The sequence below is a fragment of the Dromaius novaehollandiae genome, chromosome 23 (genome assembly GCF_036370855.1).
Source record: "Dromaius novaehollandiae isolate bDroNov1 chromosome 23, bDroNov1.hap1, whole genome shotgun sequence".
NCBI classification, from domain to species: Eukaryota; Metazoa; Chordata; class Aves; order Casuariiformes; family Dromaiidae; genus Dromaius; species Dromaius novaehollandiae.
The window spans coordinates 6,280,961-6,296,692 of record NC_088120.1 but is presented as its reverse complement, the minus strand read 5'-3'; the positions used below and the strand labels follow the sequence as shown (position 1 = coordinate 6,296,692).

At 46.5% G+C, this 15,732-nt stretch overlaps 1 long non-coding RNA gene across 3 annotated transcripts; it reads left to right on the top strand.

The window, feature by feature from the left end:
- Positions 1-499: 499 nt before the first annotated feature.
- On the top strand, positions 500-15,442 carry LOC112981206 (uncharacterized). 3 transcript variants are annotated; one of them, XR_003258643.2, is made up of 4 exons: positions 500-740; positions 11,741-11,894; positions 12,402-12,526; positions 13,747-15,442. It is a non-coding gene; the product is annotated as an uncharacterized LOC112981206 (long non-coding RNA). The 3 variants fall into 3 exon arrangements; XR_010392657.1 differs by lacking the exon at positions 13,747-15,442 and having other exon boundaries at positions 12,402-12,691; XR_010392658.1 differs by lacking the exons at positions 500-740; positions 13,747-15,442 and adding an exon at positions 7,051-7,333 and having other exon boundaries at positions 12,402-12,691.
- The last annotated feature ends 290 nt before the right edge of the window (positions 15,443-15,732 follow it).

The window sequence follows — 15,732 nt, the reverse complement described above, 5'->3', positions numbered from 1 at the left end:
GTGTTGGTTGTGCCAGGATGCTCGTCTTGGTCCTAGGGGATGATTCACCTGTGGTCCCAGCAGACAACAGTGGGGTGGTCCCTCAGCCGGGTGCAGGTAGGGCCCAGTGCTTATTAACCCCAGGGAGCTGCTGTGGGAGCTGGTTGGTATCACCTGCTAGACGGTGCTTGCTGCTCCTCAGGTACCATTGAACCTGTCTGCGAACCCGCTGCTGGCAGCCTTGGTGTCGAATGTCCTCTCCGTTTATTGACAGTGATCCAAGAAGCGTGCAGCACTTTGTCATGGGCTCTGCAGGAGGGGCCTGGGCACACGCCATGCTCATTTACATTTTCAGGCTAATTAAAAGAACCATGCCTGCTTTGTGGCGTGCAAAGCCCTGGAACAGCTCCAGGGCCCCCAGTCACAGGCTGCAGGCCTGGGCTGGGGCACAAAGCAAGCACAGGCTGGCCAGGGACTAAAGGACTCTGTAAGAGCAGAGCGTGGCTGATGCCTGCAGCAGAACACAGACCCTGCAAACAACTATCTTCCTTCCCTGCCTCCGAGAAAGATTCATTCATATTGTTGTGGCTGAGAGGCTCTTCCTACCTGTCTCTTCTCTCCCTGCCTGCTGTGTGCCTTGAATATTGATGGAGATCTGTCTCTTCCTGCTGAAAGAAGCCCAGAACCGGCTTACACGAGGAGGATCTGCAAATGCACCAGGCGAGGTCAGGAGGCACGCAAGTATCTTCTGCCCTAAGCAGGTAAGATTTGTCCTCCAGGGCCCAGCAGAGGGAGAGAGGTGTTTTCCTGCTTTCCCATAGCATGTTCAGCAGAAGGCCAGTAACACAGCACACGTCCGACATATGGGTCTGTTGTGCAGGTTGACTGCAAATAGTGTCATCACTGAGCGGCTCAGAGGTCAGGGAATGAACAGGGAGTTGCATGACCAGGATCTGCTCTGGGTTCAGCTCCCAGCCTCATGGTAGACTTTGATTTAGGGCCTGTCTGCCCAGTGCAGTGCAACCTCGTGCTATCAGTTATCGGTTTTCAGCACCGGTGTGACCACGCGAGCATGGTGCTGTGCCTGGGCTAAGAAGCCCTGCCTCTCCAACAAGCTTGCCTGCAGCACCCCGCTAATACCATTTTTGGCTTCTGGTTCTGGTGCTAGCTTGGGTGCCTGCACAGAGCTGCATGAAGCGGTGCAGAGAGGCACGCTGGTTTTCAAGAGGGCTTTAGCCATCCTTGATATCAGCAGAGGTTAGATGCCAAAAAAAAAAAAAAAAAAAAAAATCTGGACTTTCTTATGTCCTTAGGCTTTTCTCTTTCTAAAATGGGGATTTGTGCTATTGCTTTCTGAAGCCCTGGATGGAAATCAGTAGTTTAAAGTGGTGTAAAATGGCATGAAGCAGAAGCACAGCACGGACTTCTCACTCTTGCTGAGTGCTTCTCACCCTCACATCTCAAAGTTGTCACATCGCCTCCTCCAAATGAGGAAACTGAGGCACCAGGCCACAGCTGTTATTTGCATTGTAAAAGAACAAGGGATAATTGCCTTTGCATCAGCCATCTGCAGTTCTCCAAGCTATGATTTGGTCCAAGATGATGCCACAACTCTGTACCTCAGGCACATGATGGCAGCCTGTATTAATGTAGGAATGACATGGCTGTGGTGTCTTGGACTAAACACCGTGGTTTGCATTGCATTCTCTTTCTCTCTGAGTTTTGTATTTGTTTGGCTTAAGCACAATGGACTAGATAGTGTTTGATGGTAAATTACATGATGGGGGTCCTTGAACTAGAACCGGGATTTTCCAAGACTCCAGGATCGTAAGGTAGCGGGCAGGGAAAGCAGCACCATATAGGCAATATGCCAGTCTGCGGCACGGGGATGTCCCTCTTGAGTGTGGGGCTGTACGTGTATAACCATGGATATGCCCTGATCCTTTGCTGAAACGCGGGATCAGGCTAATGAGCTCGTTGCACACGTTGGCTGGGGATCTGCCTGCCTTTGCAGCACCGGTCTCTTCTGAAGGGAGCTTCTGCTACGTCACTGCCTGGCGTTGGCGTTCACCTCCTTCCCATCTGCTCGAGCGCAAGCTGAAGGCGCAGCATCCCTGGTGGGATGTTTGCTTTTAGCAACAAAGCATACGAGGAACCCTTGCATCTAAGGGGAATAGGTTACAAATTGCTAACAACATTCACGCAGCCCTACTGCAAGATGGTGGAGTGGGTGGAAGCAGTACGCCAAAGGAGGGATTTAAAGAGGAACATGTCTGAAGATTTCAGCTGTACAGGAAGCTCTTTTCAGCTTGCTTGGGCAATTATCTGTGGTACCACAGACCTAAACCTTGCCAGTTTGCAGTTGTATTTCCTTGGTGTGAAATTCACGTCTGTACAGTTGGAGAACGTTTAACTAGAGAGATTTTTGCAGCAAGGAAAGATCCAAATTTTCGCAGAAATCAGGATTGCATTTATGAGCCATTGTCATTTGTGGCAAATTTTGTCAGCTGTAAACACACATGTCTAGGATGATGACAGGAATTAATTTAAATCTAAATGCAGGGACCTGATGTGAAGAAAAGAGAAGCTGAGTCAGAGAAATGATCAAAGCAGTTAATACCTTGACCATGATGGAATGGGAAATACAGATAGGGCATTTATATTTTGCCACTGACCCAAAACGTTTCAAAGAAAGGAGATCCCAGATCTGCAGGTCTTTAAGATCATGATAGTCTTGTTGAGCTGCGCAACACACACGGGTGATTTTCCTGAGCAGATGAGGGGGAGAACTGCAAGCAATTCTCTCCCTCTAAGTTGTGTTGCAAATTACTGACAATCAGCACAGAAAGTTTTCCAGTACAATTGATTATATTGTGAGGCTTGGAATTGGAACCCTACTGTTGATTTGGAGAGAGCTGGAAATCGCTTATGATCTCATTGTGTCAGATGCCTCATTTACAATAAATAAATACAGCAAATACACCCCAGACAATTCCTTTCAGATACCAGGAATCATCAGTTAGAGGTTCCTCAGAATTCAGCATTTTAGGTCAGCCAGCTTTAACTTATTGGAGACTGCAGGCAGATAAATGTCGAGGGCTTTTTCTGGGGCAGAGCTTGGGTATACCAAAGACATTCAGTTGTTCGTATGGGGTTTGGGTCAGTCTGTAAAGGAATAAATGAAGTGCAGAACTGAGCCAAAAGCACTTTCAAATGTTTCCCATGAAATTAAAAGCAAACCTTCAGTTGTTTTCTTTCACTTCCCATGAATATCAAAGACAGTGAGCTCTACTGGTGAGGCTGGCGGTGGATTCGCAGGGTCTGTACGGCGCTGTGAGCAGCGTTCCTGGAAAGGGAAGGGCTCGTTCGCAGCAGCTGCAATGGAAATGTAGGAATCGGACTTTGTTCCTGTCTGTCCTGCAGGGCTGGAGATGAAACGTGCCGGCAGAGCGCTGTTAGAAGCACCGGTACAAGATATCATTGCATCTCAGCATTTTCAAACCACGGCTAATTTGCAAACATGAGTATTCACTATGGAAACCTGGTTTGCAGAACTCTGCTTGTCTTCCAGAAGAGCGAGCAGGACCCTCCAACCTCTGTCCTCCGACACAGCTAATCAGCATGGCTCAAAACCTAGAGCCCAAATCCTTGCGATGAAAGGCTTGTGGACGGCCTGTCGCCTCTGAACCAAAGCTCCTGCTGGCATTAATTCCACTGACGTCAGCACAGACGTCCCCGGCAGAGAATTTGCTCCCCAGAATTATTCCAGGCAATTGTTTAGTGAATAATTCTAGATAATGAAAATGCGGAGGGGAGGAATTGGAAAGCTGTTCACAGCCAATTCACAAAAGAGAAGAAATGGAGGAATTTATCATGTCAATGGTTTGCCTATGAATTATTCACTCACTCTCACAAAAAAAAAGGGGGAAAAAAAAAAGAAAAAGAAACCAAAACAACTCACACAATCCACGATTAGGTTCCCTGGCATTGTCATGATGTGTTTTTGATGTGCTTGTTGCTGGTAATGCCCCCCGACCAGTTCCCGCGTGTTGAATTACACATCGCACACATGGCACGTGAGTCCCGCTGCTGGAAGGGAGGTTGTCCCCGAAGCAGTCAGTGGAAGTAAAACAGCAGTGCTAAATCCAGGAACGATGCCAGAGAAGCTATAAACAAGTGGAAAGGCTATTAACAGCATGTAACCTGATGCTGCTATACCAATAATGGGAGGAGACTACGCATCAGCAAGGGACATTACAGCAATGTTTTACTGTCTCCGTGCTCCTGAGCATTCATTTGGCAGCAGGAATGGAAATGCCATTGAAAAGGGGTCGATGGAGGGAGGTGGAAGAAATCTGCTGTAGCAAATGATGGAAGACAGGGCAGGGTGGGCTGGGAAAGGGCAAAGGGTTGTTCTCTGCTGCTGCCTTTGCAGTGTGCATGCTCAGGCAGAAAATCCTCATCAGGGGCCAGGAAGAGATGAGCTGGGCCTATGGACCAGCCTCTTAGTGAAGGGGAAGGGCAGGGCCAAGCAGCAGTGCACATCTGGGTTGTTCCTCAGGTAAATTATGTGCTCCTGACCTGGTTGAGATGAGAGTCTGGGACTGTGCTCCCAAACTGGGGCTGGGAAAGTAATCTAACGAGCGAGCAAACAGTACGGTTTGAGGTTTCGTTTAGTCTTTCTTACACGACTATCTAAATCTGTGTTGATGTAGCTAAATATGTGATTTATACCCCATTTGTGTTACCATAGTAAGAAATGTCCACACAAGGGCTTTCAGGTTGCTCACTAAATTGGTTTAAAACCTCGAGTAGAAAGTGGTATAATTTACTGGAAGAGGCAAGATCTTACTCTCATTTTCATAAAATAACAGTGCTAAAATTGAGCCAATTTCTTAAGAAGCTAAGCTTATAAAGCTAAACTGAGTTTTCACTGAAGACATATTTTTAGACTAAGAAATGAGACTAGAAAAAAAAAACAAAAGTGGATTTTCATGTATCACTTGCATTACATTAGTACCCTCATGCCTTTCTTGAGATCTTATTATAGGTGGTCTCCCTATGACCATGGTGTGCGATGTTGCTCTTGCCTTACAGCCCATATAGGGGAAGACTGAAGGGCTGTAAGCCTCCCTGTGTTCCTAAATCCCTGAATAGTTGGACACTAGTTGAGAGATGAGAGGAATCAAAGCCATGGGATATCCGCAAACCTTGTGCCTTCCAGCCAGATCCAGCCCGAGGACTCTTGATGGGACGTGTAGGATGCAGCTTGGCAGTGCCCTCAGCCTCTCCAGCCCGCTCCACCTTGCTAGGGTTGGCTCTGACCGCACTGTCCATGCAGCACTGCTGCCTGCCTGGCCAGCAAGGCTGGAGTCAGTGCTCGAGGCATAGCCTTGAGATTGCTCGTATCCAGACTGCTGCCTCTGCTTTCCCCAGGCAGCGGGAATGCCTCCAGGAAAAGCCAACCTCTGCTGGAGCAGTGCCCTGCTCCACTCCTGGAAGTGAACGACCAAAGCCTAGACTTCCCAAAGTGCTCGCTAGCTTTGGATGTCTCTGTTTTAGATGTTTGTAGAAAGTAGGAGCCAAAAAGGGTTGAGCATTTTGGAGAAATCAGAGCCCTGTGGCCACGCTTCCGTTTCAGCTCTGGACACAGGAATAATGAGGGACAGGAGCAAAGGTCGGCTCTGTCGATCGTTTTACAGTGCCTTCAGTTTCTTGGGCCCAGGCTGTGAAGGAGATGCTTCACTGCGTGAAAAGCAGAGCGGATTCTGGTGTTGGGATTCCTCGTGCTGCGTCAGAAAAGAGAAACACAACTGCACCCTTCGTTAATTCAGAGAACAAGGGAGTGCCACGTATTATGGTTTCATAAATGCAGTAGACTCTCCTACATGGCAACAAATTGTGGGAGAGGTGCTGTATTACTCCTAAGTGACTGTTGCTGTTGCTGGGTGGATAAAACAGTACTTAGAAAGGGAAAATGTTTCCAAGGAAGTGTTGCTTGTAAGCGGCTATTGATCTTATGAAGTGTTGCAGAAAACATGTGTCTGAAGTATCACATTTGTTTCTGATTTCTGTTTTGATGTTGTCCTGAGTGCCCAGAATTCAGCTGAAGGATCCTGTGTGGGGGGGAACAGAGGCAGGGCGATAAGAAGGTGTCATTAGGATTTCATCCTTAGGAAGATAATTCAGGAGGCTCAGTTTGGTAGTCCCTTGAGCTTTCTAAAGGCAAGACCTAAGGTGAAAGGATTAATTAAAGACGAATGTGCAGGAGCAGGGCCAGGAGGTGCTGAGGGGCAGGTCCATGGAAGAGTTTATAGTCAAAACCTGTGGTTAACTGGGCTGAAAGCAGCTTTGCAGGCTTTGTCCAGGAAAGAGGAAAGGGTATTTGTTGATGCTCCTATTGCTCTGTCCTATTTAGCAGCAGTCAGATGTGAACATTTGGAATTACTAGTCTGGAAATAAAAACACCTGTTGCCTGGTTTCCAAAACGCTTTTGCTGCTTCACTTTAATTAGCAGGTTGGTCTCGGGCTTGGGTAGGAGATGAGCCACCAGGGCAAAGCTCTGGGAGGTCTGCCCTCTTCCCGGGGCTGTGGTCCAGCAGGTCAGTGCAGGATCAGTAGAAACACGCGTTCCCACCCACGAAGAAGGCAGCCAGACCCTTAAGGTGAAGGCTGCCCTCGACAAGGACCGAACTGGGACAAAACACAGTAGCTGAAGCCTACAGTGCCTTGTACTGTGCTTTCACAGTGCATCTTCTCTCTGTGGGTGAGGAAAGGTCATTGCTCTCCAATTATATCTCACTTCTGAACAGAACAAGCTTTCTTCTTGTTCCTCTTGATTCAACTTTGACACCACAACAGAAAATAAGCAATAATAACAGGCTCGGCTCAGCCTGCCTGACACAGGTTCAGTGCACTGCTCTTTGCGGGAACTTTGACCCAGCCAAGAGCAGCTGGTGCCAAACCAGTCCCTCCCGATGTGCTAAATAGCTCCATCTTCCTGGCAGAGGATCACCTTCTGCTCTCAGGATCAACAGAGTGAATCTGGAACAAGCCCTTTGCCAGGGGGATCTCTCTTGGTTTGAACCAGAAACACTCAGAAAATGAGCAAAGAGGATTACAGTCAAGTATTGAAATTTTTGCTGGGATGAACAGTTGCTTAGGCCCATCCCTGGGCAGCCTGTGGGAATTTTATCCCTGAATCCAATTGTAGAGGACAGGATCTCAGTACAGATTTTCGTATAAGGACTTTCCTTCTTTTGTGAAGATGCTGTAGGACAGCCAGAGAAAACCTTTGTTTTCCCAAGAGAGCAAGAAGGGAACTGTGGAAGGAAAAGGCTTCTTTTCCCAAAATGTAACTATCCGGTTTGCATTTCCTGCATTCCTTGCCCAAGTTTCACTGCACCATGGGCCAAGAGGAGAATGGACGATCTGGGACAGAGCGCAAATAGCAGCCTGAAAGCTGTGTGTGGAGCTGCAATACAAAACCGTGTTTCTTCATGTTTGGAAGGCCTTTGTGGGGAGTGTCACTGCTGTGTGTCTGAGATCTGCAACTCGAGACAGCTGTGTGTGACGGTGCATTTGGGTTTTGTGCGTAAGGAAAGAGAGAGTTTTAGCTGTGTCTGTAAAATGTGCATGGAGATGTTTGTTTTGATCTCCCTGTGTTGGGAAGATTTTAGCAGGGGCGACTGGGCTTTGTGTTGGCAGACGGGTTAAAAGGAAGGTGACTTTTGTGATAAAAAGATTAAAAGCATTTGCAGGGCTTGTGTGCATGTATGGGCATGTGTGCTTGGAGAGACTTTACGAGGGGAGAAATAACATATGTCATTAATCTGGGAATATGCTGTGGCATTTGGGGTTAAAATGTGTCAGGGTTTAGTGTGTTTGGATCATGCAGAGCAGGGATGTTGTGCCCTGGTGCTGTACGCAGGGGTTGAATGGTGAGAAGTGCCTGGTCGGGGATAAATGTTTGAAGCATGAGCTGATTTTCCTGGGAGCCCCATTCTCTCCCACCATTTTATCGTTGCATCCTACGCAGTCTTTTATTGGTCCCAGTAAAGGAAGCCAGTTGTCTGGGCAGGGATAGATTTTTGGAGCAGCACAAAGTTAATTCATTTCCAAAATGAAAGACTCCATGTACATAACCCAGACTCTCTCTTTCCCCTCCACCCCCCCAGGTAGGTGAGCCTGTGTTTTTCATGCCATTTCCTTGTGGCTCTGGAAACCCTTACTGAGATTACAGTGTCGATAGAGACTGAGTTTTGCCTGCATGTAGATTCAAGGATAAAACGACAGATGTCTTTCATTAAACATCTCCGGAACGAGCTGTTCAGGAGGCAATATGTATTCAGACGCTATCAATATTTCATAGAGCTGTAATAGATGTTATCATAGATCCTCCATCTAATATTTATTGCTCCATAATCACTGATACGTTGCACCAGAGCTCTCCACCCTTCCCTCCCTTGCCTGTCCCCCCACGACACATGCGCCCAGGTACGTGGGATTTAAACGAAGTGCAGATCTAGTGGCACAGTAAATTTGAAGGAGTTTGCAGTTGTTTGTTACTTCAGGCACTTTCGGGCCCAATGATAATGAAACAAATCTGTTTGCAGAAGGCATTTTTATGGAAGGGTTTCAAAGTGAATTGGCTCAGTGTTAATCTCTGGGTTGAGGCCATTAGAAAGCATTTAAGCTGCAGTGAGGCAGCGGGCTGTATCTCCAAGTCTGTGGGTGTTAGAAAGCAAAGACCTAAAATTATCGGCTTGGAAGCTATGAGTCCTGCTGGGAGTCTGCTGTAGGTCAACACAGATAGGAGGGACCTGAGTGCAGGAGATGGAGAACGTCCTGGGCAGGATGGCTCTGAGTACAGCCGGAGCCGGACCCTTCTCTCCCTGACCCCATCCCTGTCTTACTGAGCTTTCAGAGCAACCAGGGTGATTTCAGGGAAGCTGCACGGGGAATAGATTGGACCTGAAAGATTTATAGTTGGAATTTTCAAAGGAGCCTAATGGATGAGGTTTTATAACCTTAAAAGGATGGGTTTTGTTAAAGGTTTTTAAAGGGAATCCTGAAGGGCAAATCCAAGTCAAACAGCTTTGTTCCTCGTGGAGACCCTATAGGACTGGTCTTGACCATATCGCATTTAGTGTCTCCAACGAGTCGGGGGAAAAAAAAGAAAATAGTCCATTAAACCCTCATCGACAAATATTGAAAGTGACACAAAGACCAGGGAAGAAATGTGGCCTTTACAGAGCCCTGGTTAACGATATAGAGCTTCAGGATTGCTTGGCAGCCCTGGATCCAGGAAATTCTACATTTTGATACGATCAAATGTCAGGCCATTCATCTCACTTAACTTAGGCCATCTAAAAGTTCGTTATGTGGGGTCCCTTTCTAGTCCTAAGAAGGGTGGAGGCACCTCCAGAGCGTGAGCTGTTCAACGTAACTCAGATATCCCTTAGGATGGGATGAATCACTTTTGGAGATGCCTGTTTCTTTCTCCTGATAGTAGAGACAAGCTAGATGAGTAGGTTGGATTTAAAACTTACAACTTTTAGATGGTTAAAGTTGGGGAAGGAAGCCCAGCTGTGGAACCAGGGAATGCAGACCATACTGGCAGCATGGGATAACTGATGACTCAGAAAAGCCCTTGGAAGATGGTAGGTCCTTGATGGACAGCTTGTGATCCTGTGGTCAGTCCTGAGTTGGAAGGTTATTTTATTTCTGTATTTGACGCTGATGTCTGCAGTTCCGAAAGGGTGTGGAAATATTTGAGGAGATTCAAAGAAGAGCCAGAAAAATGACTAATGAACAGGATGCCACACCTTTCCGAGAGCAAATCAAGGAGTGTGATTTGCTCAGTTTACCAAAGAGAAGATTCACAGCTGGCTGATGGCACCGTTACACCTGCAGGGAAGAGAACGGTAGCACTGGAGAGCTTCACAGCACGGAAAAAGCTTCACAAGAATCAGGGACTGGAAGGTGTTGCCAGGACAACCCAGCCCAGAAGTAAGATGACGTTTTTTAACAGTGAAGGAGACGATTTGGGCAAATTGCCTTAGGCAGTGGTGGATTTCCTACCATCAGATATTTTGGAAGCAATTAACTCAAAAAGGTCTTTTGCCATGGTTATATGACACATCCTAGTTTGTTTATTCCAGGGGTTTAAACAGGGTCAGGAACTGTTAGGAAGTGCCTAAGAAACACCTCCAACACTGACATTTTATTGTCTCTTCAGGCCCATGGGGCCCTGAGGGAAGGAAACCATGAGGAATGCGTGCACGTCTGTGCAGGGGGGAGGGATGCATTATTAAGATGTGTGAGAAGTATTGGCCTAAAGACTCACAGGGGTCTTGACATTTGGAGCATAAATGAGATAAGAAAATGAGATTCTCTTCAAAATAAAGTGGGTGCCTGTGAACACATTAGGTGCCAAATGAGTTAGGGTTTTGGGAAGAGGCTGAAGGTGTGGGAGAGGAGGAGGTCCCTGGCAGCAGCACTGAAATCGCAGGCAAGGTGGGCCTGGGGAGGACTGGTCTTGATAGCTTACTCCATTACTTTCCTTTAAAAACAAACACCCTAAAAGCAAACATCAGCTTTATAAATGAACAGGATTTTAGCTTTGGTTCTCCATAAATCACTGGAGCCATTCTCACTTTGGAGACCAGTGTGAGGCCTGGAGTTTAATGAGCTAGTTCATGGGGCAGTCAGGGAACATTTTTATTTGGCTCTTTCAGGCCCTTTGAGCCCCCAGGTTTGACTTTGAGTTTCCGTGAAACAGAAAACATTTGCTGATGTAAGGGAGCCTGAAATAACTAAGAAAGCTTGGGGGCTGCTGACACTTGAATAAATCCAAATGTCTTGGTATTTGGTTAAACTTGAATCTGAATATTTGTGTATGTCTTTTACAACATTTACTTGCCTCTGGGAGTAATTTGTGAAGCTGAAATAATCCAAGAGTTTTTTTTTTTTTTCTTCCTGCCTGGTATTTCCACCTTCCTGAAAGTGAAAAGCCTTGAGAAGATTGGATCATGCATTATTTTTACCCTTGCAAATGGTTCCCAGATGCACTGAACTCAAGCTGTGAAAAATGCACAAGGCAAGCCCTCAGCATGCCCCCGTTCTTGAAATGCCAATGGGGAAGCTGAGACTGGACCATTCCTCTCATGGATTAAACCTTCGTGGGTTGGCAGCTGAGACCATGTGCCCTCGAGGTGTCTGGGCAGGAATATAACCCCAATTCTCTCAAACCTCACCAGCCCTTCATCGCTTGAGTGGGAAGTTTTACACACCTTCGTTCTCCTGAATTAAATTTCAGATTCCTAAGGAAACCTGGCTTTCTGACAACTTGGCTTGATCTCTTATTATATGTAACACACAACCTCCTTAATATTACACATGGCATGTTTAACTGCTTAATTTACTTTGGGAAGTATTGCCAAGTGCAGCTATTCTGTTGACATATCATTTGCATGATAAACTAGTATCTTTTAAGCCACAAACAGGATGCTTCTGTGAGTGATCAGACTACACTTTTACCAGCTACCAGCAGTGTAATATCTTAGCACCTACAGTTAGAGAATATAGCCCCACATCATGCCCAGGGAGGGAATGAAAGGTTCTTTCTTCCAGGAGGAGAGCAGAGACGCAAGGCTTGTCTACACAGGGGGATCAGATGGTGCAGCCTTTCTGAAATAACTTCTTATGTGGATGTTTCTTTGGAACAAAAATGTTTTTTTTTTTTTTCTCTCTCCCTCAGAACAATTATTCTTGTTTGGTGAAGACTAGAAGTGATGCTTGTTCCCTAGAAAAAGGAACTATTCTGCTGTCCCCAAGCCGGACCAAGCCTGCAGTAAGGCTCACTGCAGGGAGCACGTGGCCAGCGGCTCCGACTTCGGCAGACCTTCGCGTGTGTAAGTGCATTGCTGTACCAAGGCACGGACAATTTGCCTGATATCATGCAGTGAATCTGTGCCGGAGCAGCAGACTGAATCTGCCTCTCCTGGTTCCCAAATCCGCCCCTTTACCCCCCAGACTACTTGTGCTGGTATCACGCGTCTGTGTGCCTGTCTGCATCCACTCCTACCCTTTTGACTTGGCAGACGTCGTTACTCTGGAGTATGTCAGCCACTAACAAGCACGGATCGCTCCATCTGATGCCCTGCTCTATGGGGCAGCGTCGCCTTCCAGCTTTTCCTCATATTAGGCTTGCAATCACAAAGCCCCCCATAAAGCTTCAAGGCCTTTGAAAACTGAAGGCTGACTTCTTGAAGTCTAATTTGACACATTTCCAACAAGGGAAGCATTTATTACATTAGACAAGTTGATGCAGCTCTCGGGTTGGGAATTGCACTTATTTGCCATAATAATGGTGTAAAGCCCTCTTCCTTTTATTGTGTTATCTCTCTTTAATCATGCAGAGGCGCTCCCCAGTAATTTTAATCAAAGGCTCAAGCATCACTTATCTGAAGACTAATGACTCAACTCAATAAGAGGACAAACTTTGAAGAGCTTGCATTTGAGCCAGGAGGAGTGAAAAAAGAGAGTTGGTTTGAAACTTTTTTTTCTTTCTTTACGTGTGTCGTTATTTCACCTGATTTTAGCCTGAGATCCTTTGTGCGTCTGGTGAGTGGGGAAAAACCCGTGTCTTGCCACTTTTCCTGAATGTGCTGCGTTTAACAACACAGCTGTGAGAACTAGACATATACTTTCACAAGAAAGACATTCTTATTGGAAAAAAGATGGTTTGGTCAAAACTGGTGTTTTCTGTAGAGAAAAATGCCAGCTTTGCACAATCTGTTTCCTTGTTTGATGAGAATATTTGAAAGATGTTTGTCTTGGAATGAACCCTTTTATCCTGACATGCCGTTTCTAACAAGAAACAAAAGAATTTTTTTTTTTGACTCAAAACAGAAATTTTTGATGGAGCCCCAAAAAAATTTGTATTAAAAACCCAAAAGGGGTAATAAAAGGAAGTTTTCATGTGAGGTTTATAAATACCAGCTTTCCGGTCAGTGCTAATTTCTACTATTTACACTGAAATAGCTCATTGTCTGTCTTGGAATTTAAATGTTCTGCTTTATATTTCTTTGTGAGCAAATTCTGTGGCGCTCCTCACTCAGAGACCATCTCTTTCCGCATGGCACAAAAGCACTGCTTGGAATTTGCTCTCTCCAGGTCAAGATATCCAAAAATGGGTCCCCAGCTTGCAATAAAGTGTGGCTCCAGATGCCGGGACTGGGAGCTTTCCAGCAACCAGGCCTTTTTAGGTTGTCTTGGCTAAAGGAAGTAAAAGTGATTCTTCCAAAACTGCAAGTGCTGTTTGGATGACTTGCCCATATATCATAGAGGTCTTCATAATGGCAGGTAGGCAGCACCATGCCTGCTTTCCAGGTCAGGAAATTAATGCATGGAGCCAATGAATTGCTTGAGGATTCACGGTAAAGGATCTCAATTCTGGAAGGAAATCTGAGATTTCTGCGGCTCCATGAAAGCCAGCAGGAGATCCAAGCTTTCTGAGGGGCTGGTTTTGCAGCCAGGTTGTCTGTCCCTGCAAGACCTCCTTCCTGAGGAACCCGTATCTGCCTGTGAATTTTCCCTGCAAGTTCCTCTTTGTTTTCCTGTGGGTATGTGCAGCCGCAGCATAAGCAAAAGTGCTGAGCTCTGAAAGGGAAGCTTCCTCTGGGGGTACGTAGGGATTGAAGAGAAGTAGGAGTGAACATTAATCTTTTGACAGATCATTCCCCTGAGAACTATATTTTTCAGATCTACTGTGTTGGGAGATCTGCTGAGAAAGATGCAAATTGAAATCCTGATCACGACATGGGAGCTGAGACCAAAACTGCCAGGCCAGGATGTTACAGCTGCTATTGCAGTTGCTTCTTCTAACGGCATCTCCTCGTGTGGGAGGAGAACCAATTTCCTCCTGATGAAAGAGCACAGACTCATTGCTCCTCCTGTCTTCAAGCTCTTGCTTTTGTCACAGGGGTGACAAAAAAAAAAAAAAAAAAAAAAAAAGAAAAAAGAAGGGGGACACTGAGCAAGGCCTGGCCTTCAAGAGGTTTTAGCCATTTCCACCAGGCACTTGGCATGCTCACCTAGATGCAGCTGTAGACGGCCACGCTCAGTGCCGATTCAGCGTAGGTCTGTTTTGGGCAGGTGGCTTCCTTGCAGGGTTGCAGGATCTCTGGGTCATTCTGCAACCTCTGGCCTTGCTGGGGGAAGAGGAGGGAGTATGTTCCCCTCACCCTGCTCTTCTCCTCCCTTCTCTGTATTACTGACTCTTTTTGCAGGGAGGCCGATAAGATCATCTGGATGTGGGGGCCTGCACAGGGGGTATTTTGCAGGCATTAGATACAGCCTTGGCGGCAGCATCCAGCGAGGTGCTGTGTCTGCAGTGCGAGGACCTCACCAACGTGGTACTGCCTGAGCCACGCAGGGAAAGAGGACTTCCTTTCAAAGCCAAAGCCATGCAAGCACTACTTTTAAAAGCCATTGAAACTAAAATGCTAAATGCTCTGAAAGTGGCTGTGCTTTTGCAGTGACATGTCGCTGCTATTTCACTGCGGTTTTCTAGATTCCCCTCTCCGGGCCTCTTTGCACATTGCAGTAAGAAGCTCTCTGGCTTCACATTTTGGTGTTCCCAACTTTTGCCTGTGGGCTCCCGTCTTCCTCTTCAGGAGCGGCTGCAGTTTAGGGGTGATTTACGGCTGTTGGCAAGTCAAAACCAGTGGGAGCTCCTGGGATGGAAACGGCTGCCTGATTCGCCATAACGATAAAGATGAGCCAAACGCATCCAACAACGCCAGATGGTTGTGGCGTATCTATCACAGTGGATCTCTGAGCAGATGGATGCTATATAAACATTTCACAACTGTGTTATTATTATTGACGCAATTACAATTAATACTATTTACAAGTATTCTATTAACATAAACACAGCACTGTAAGAATGAACGCAAAGCGTATTTAGCATGATTACTCATCTAATGGCTTCTAACAGTAATACTATCTGCTATTACAACTTATGAGGCAATAGTAACATGTCTTGTTTTCCGAAGGATGACATGTTTGGGAAAAGGTTAGGGAAGGCTGTGGGAATTGGCGAGGTTGCCCAGCTTCAGAGCAAATTGTACTGTCATTGCACAGGAGACAGAAAGCTGGGGATGTTAACGAATTGTGGGTCTCGGGAGAGGCAGGCAGCAGCTTGGGGTTTCGGCTGTATTTGGCCCTTATGGCTCTCTCCCGGCTGTCTTTGGACCAGGCTTCCCAGCTTCCCAGGCCCTGAATCCAGGGCAGCCAGAGCAGCCAGACTAGAGCCATTTGGAGTGTATGGTTTGTACCTCAGTGCAAAAGAAAAAGCATTAATTGAGGGAATCTCAGACCTGCTACTTGCCTGCGCTCTCGTTTTAACTCTGCTTCTGACCTGCTGTGACTTTCCATAAATCTCTGTGCCTCCGTCTGTCTTGTCTGTTTTTATGGCAGTCTTTTTTGGGCCATGAATTGATTCTGTGCGTGCAGCTCCTGGCACAACAGGACGCCGTGTCTAATCAGGGTCTCTGGATCTCGAAACAACGAGCGTAATGAGAGATGCCTGGATGCCCTCAAGTCCTGTTCGGGGTCTGATGGTGCTCCAGGCATAGACTTTGTCTGGCCTAACTTGAAATGCTGATATACGTTCAAGTCTGAGCCAGTTACCACAGGCCAGTGCCTACCTTAGGGCCGGTTGTAGCATGAGATAATTTGCTCTTT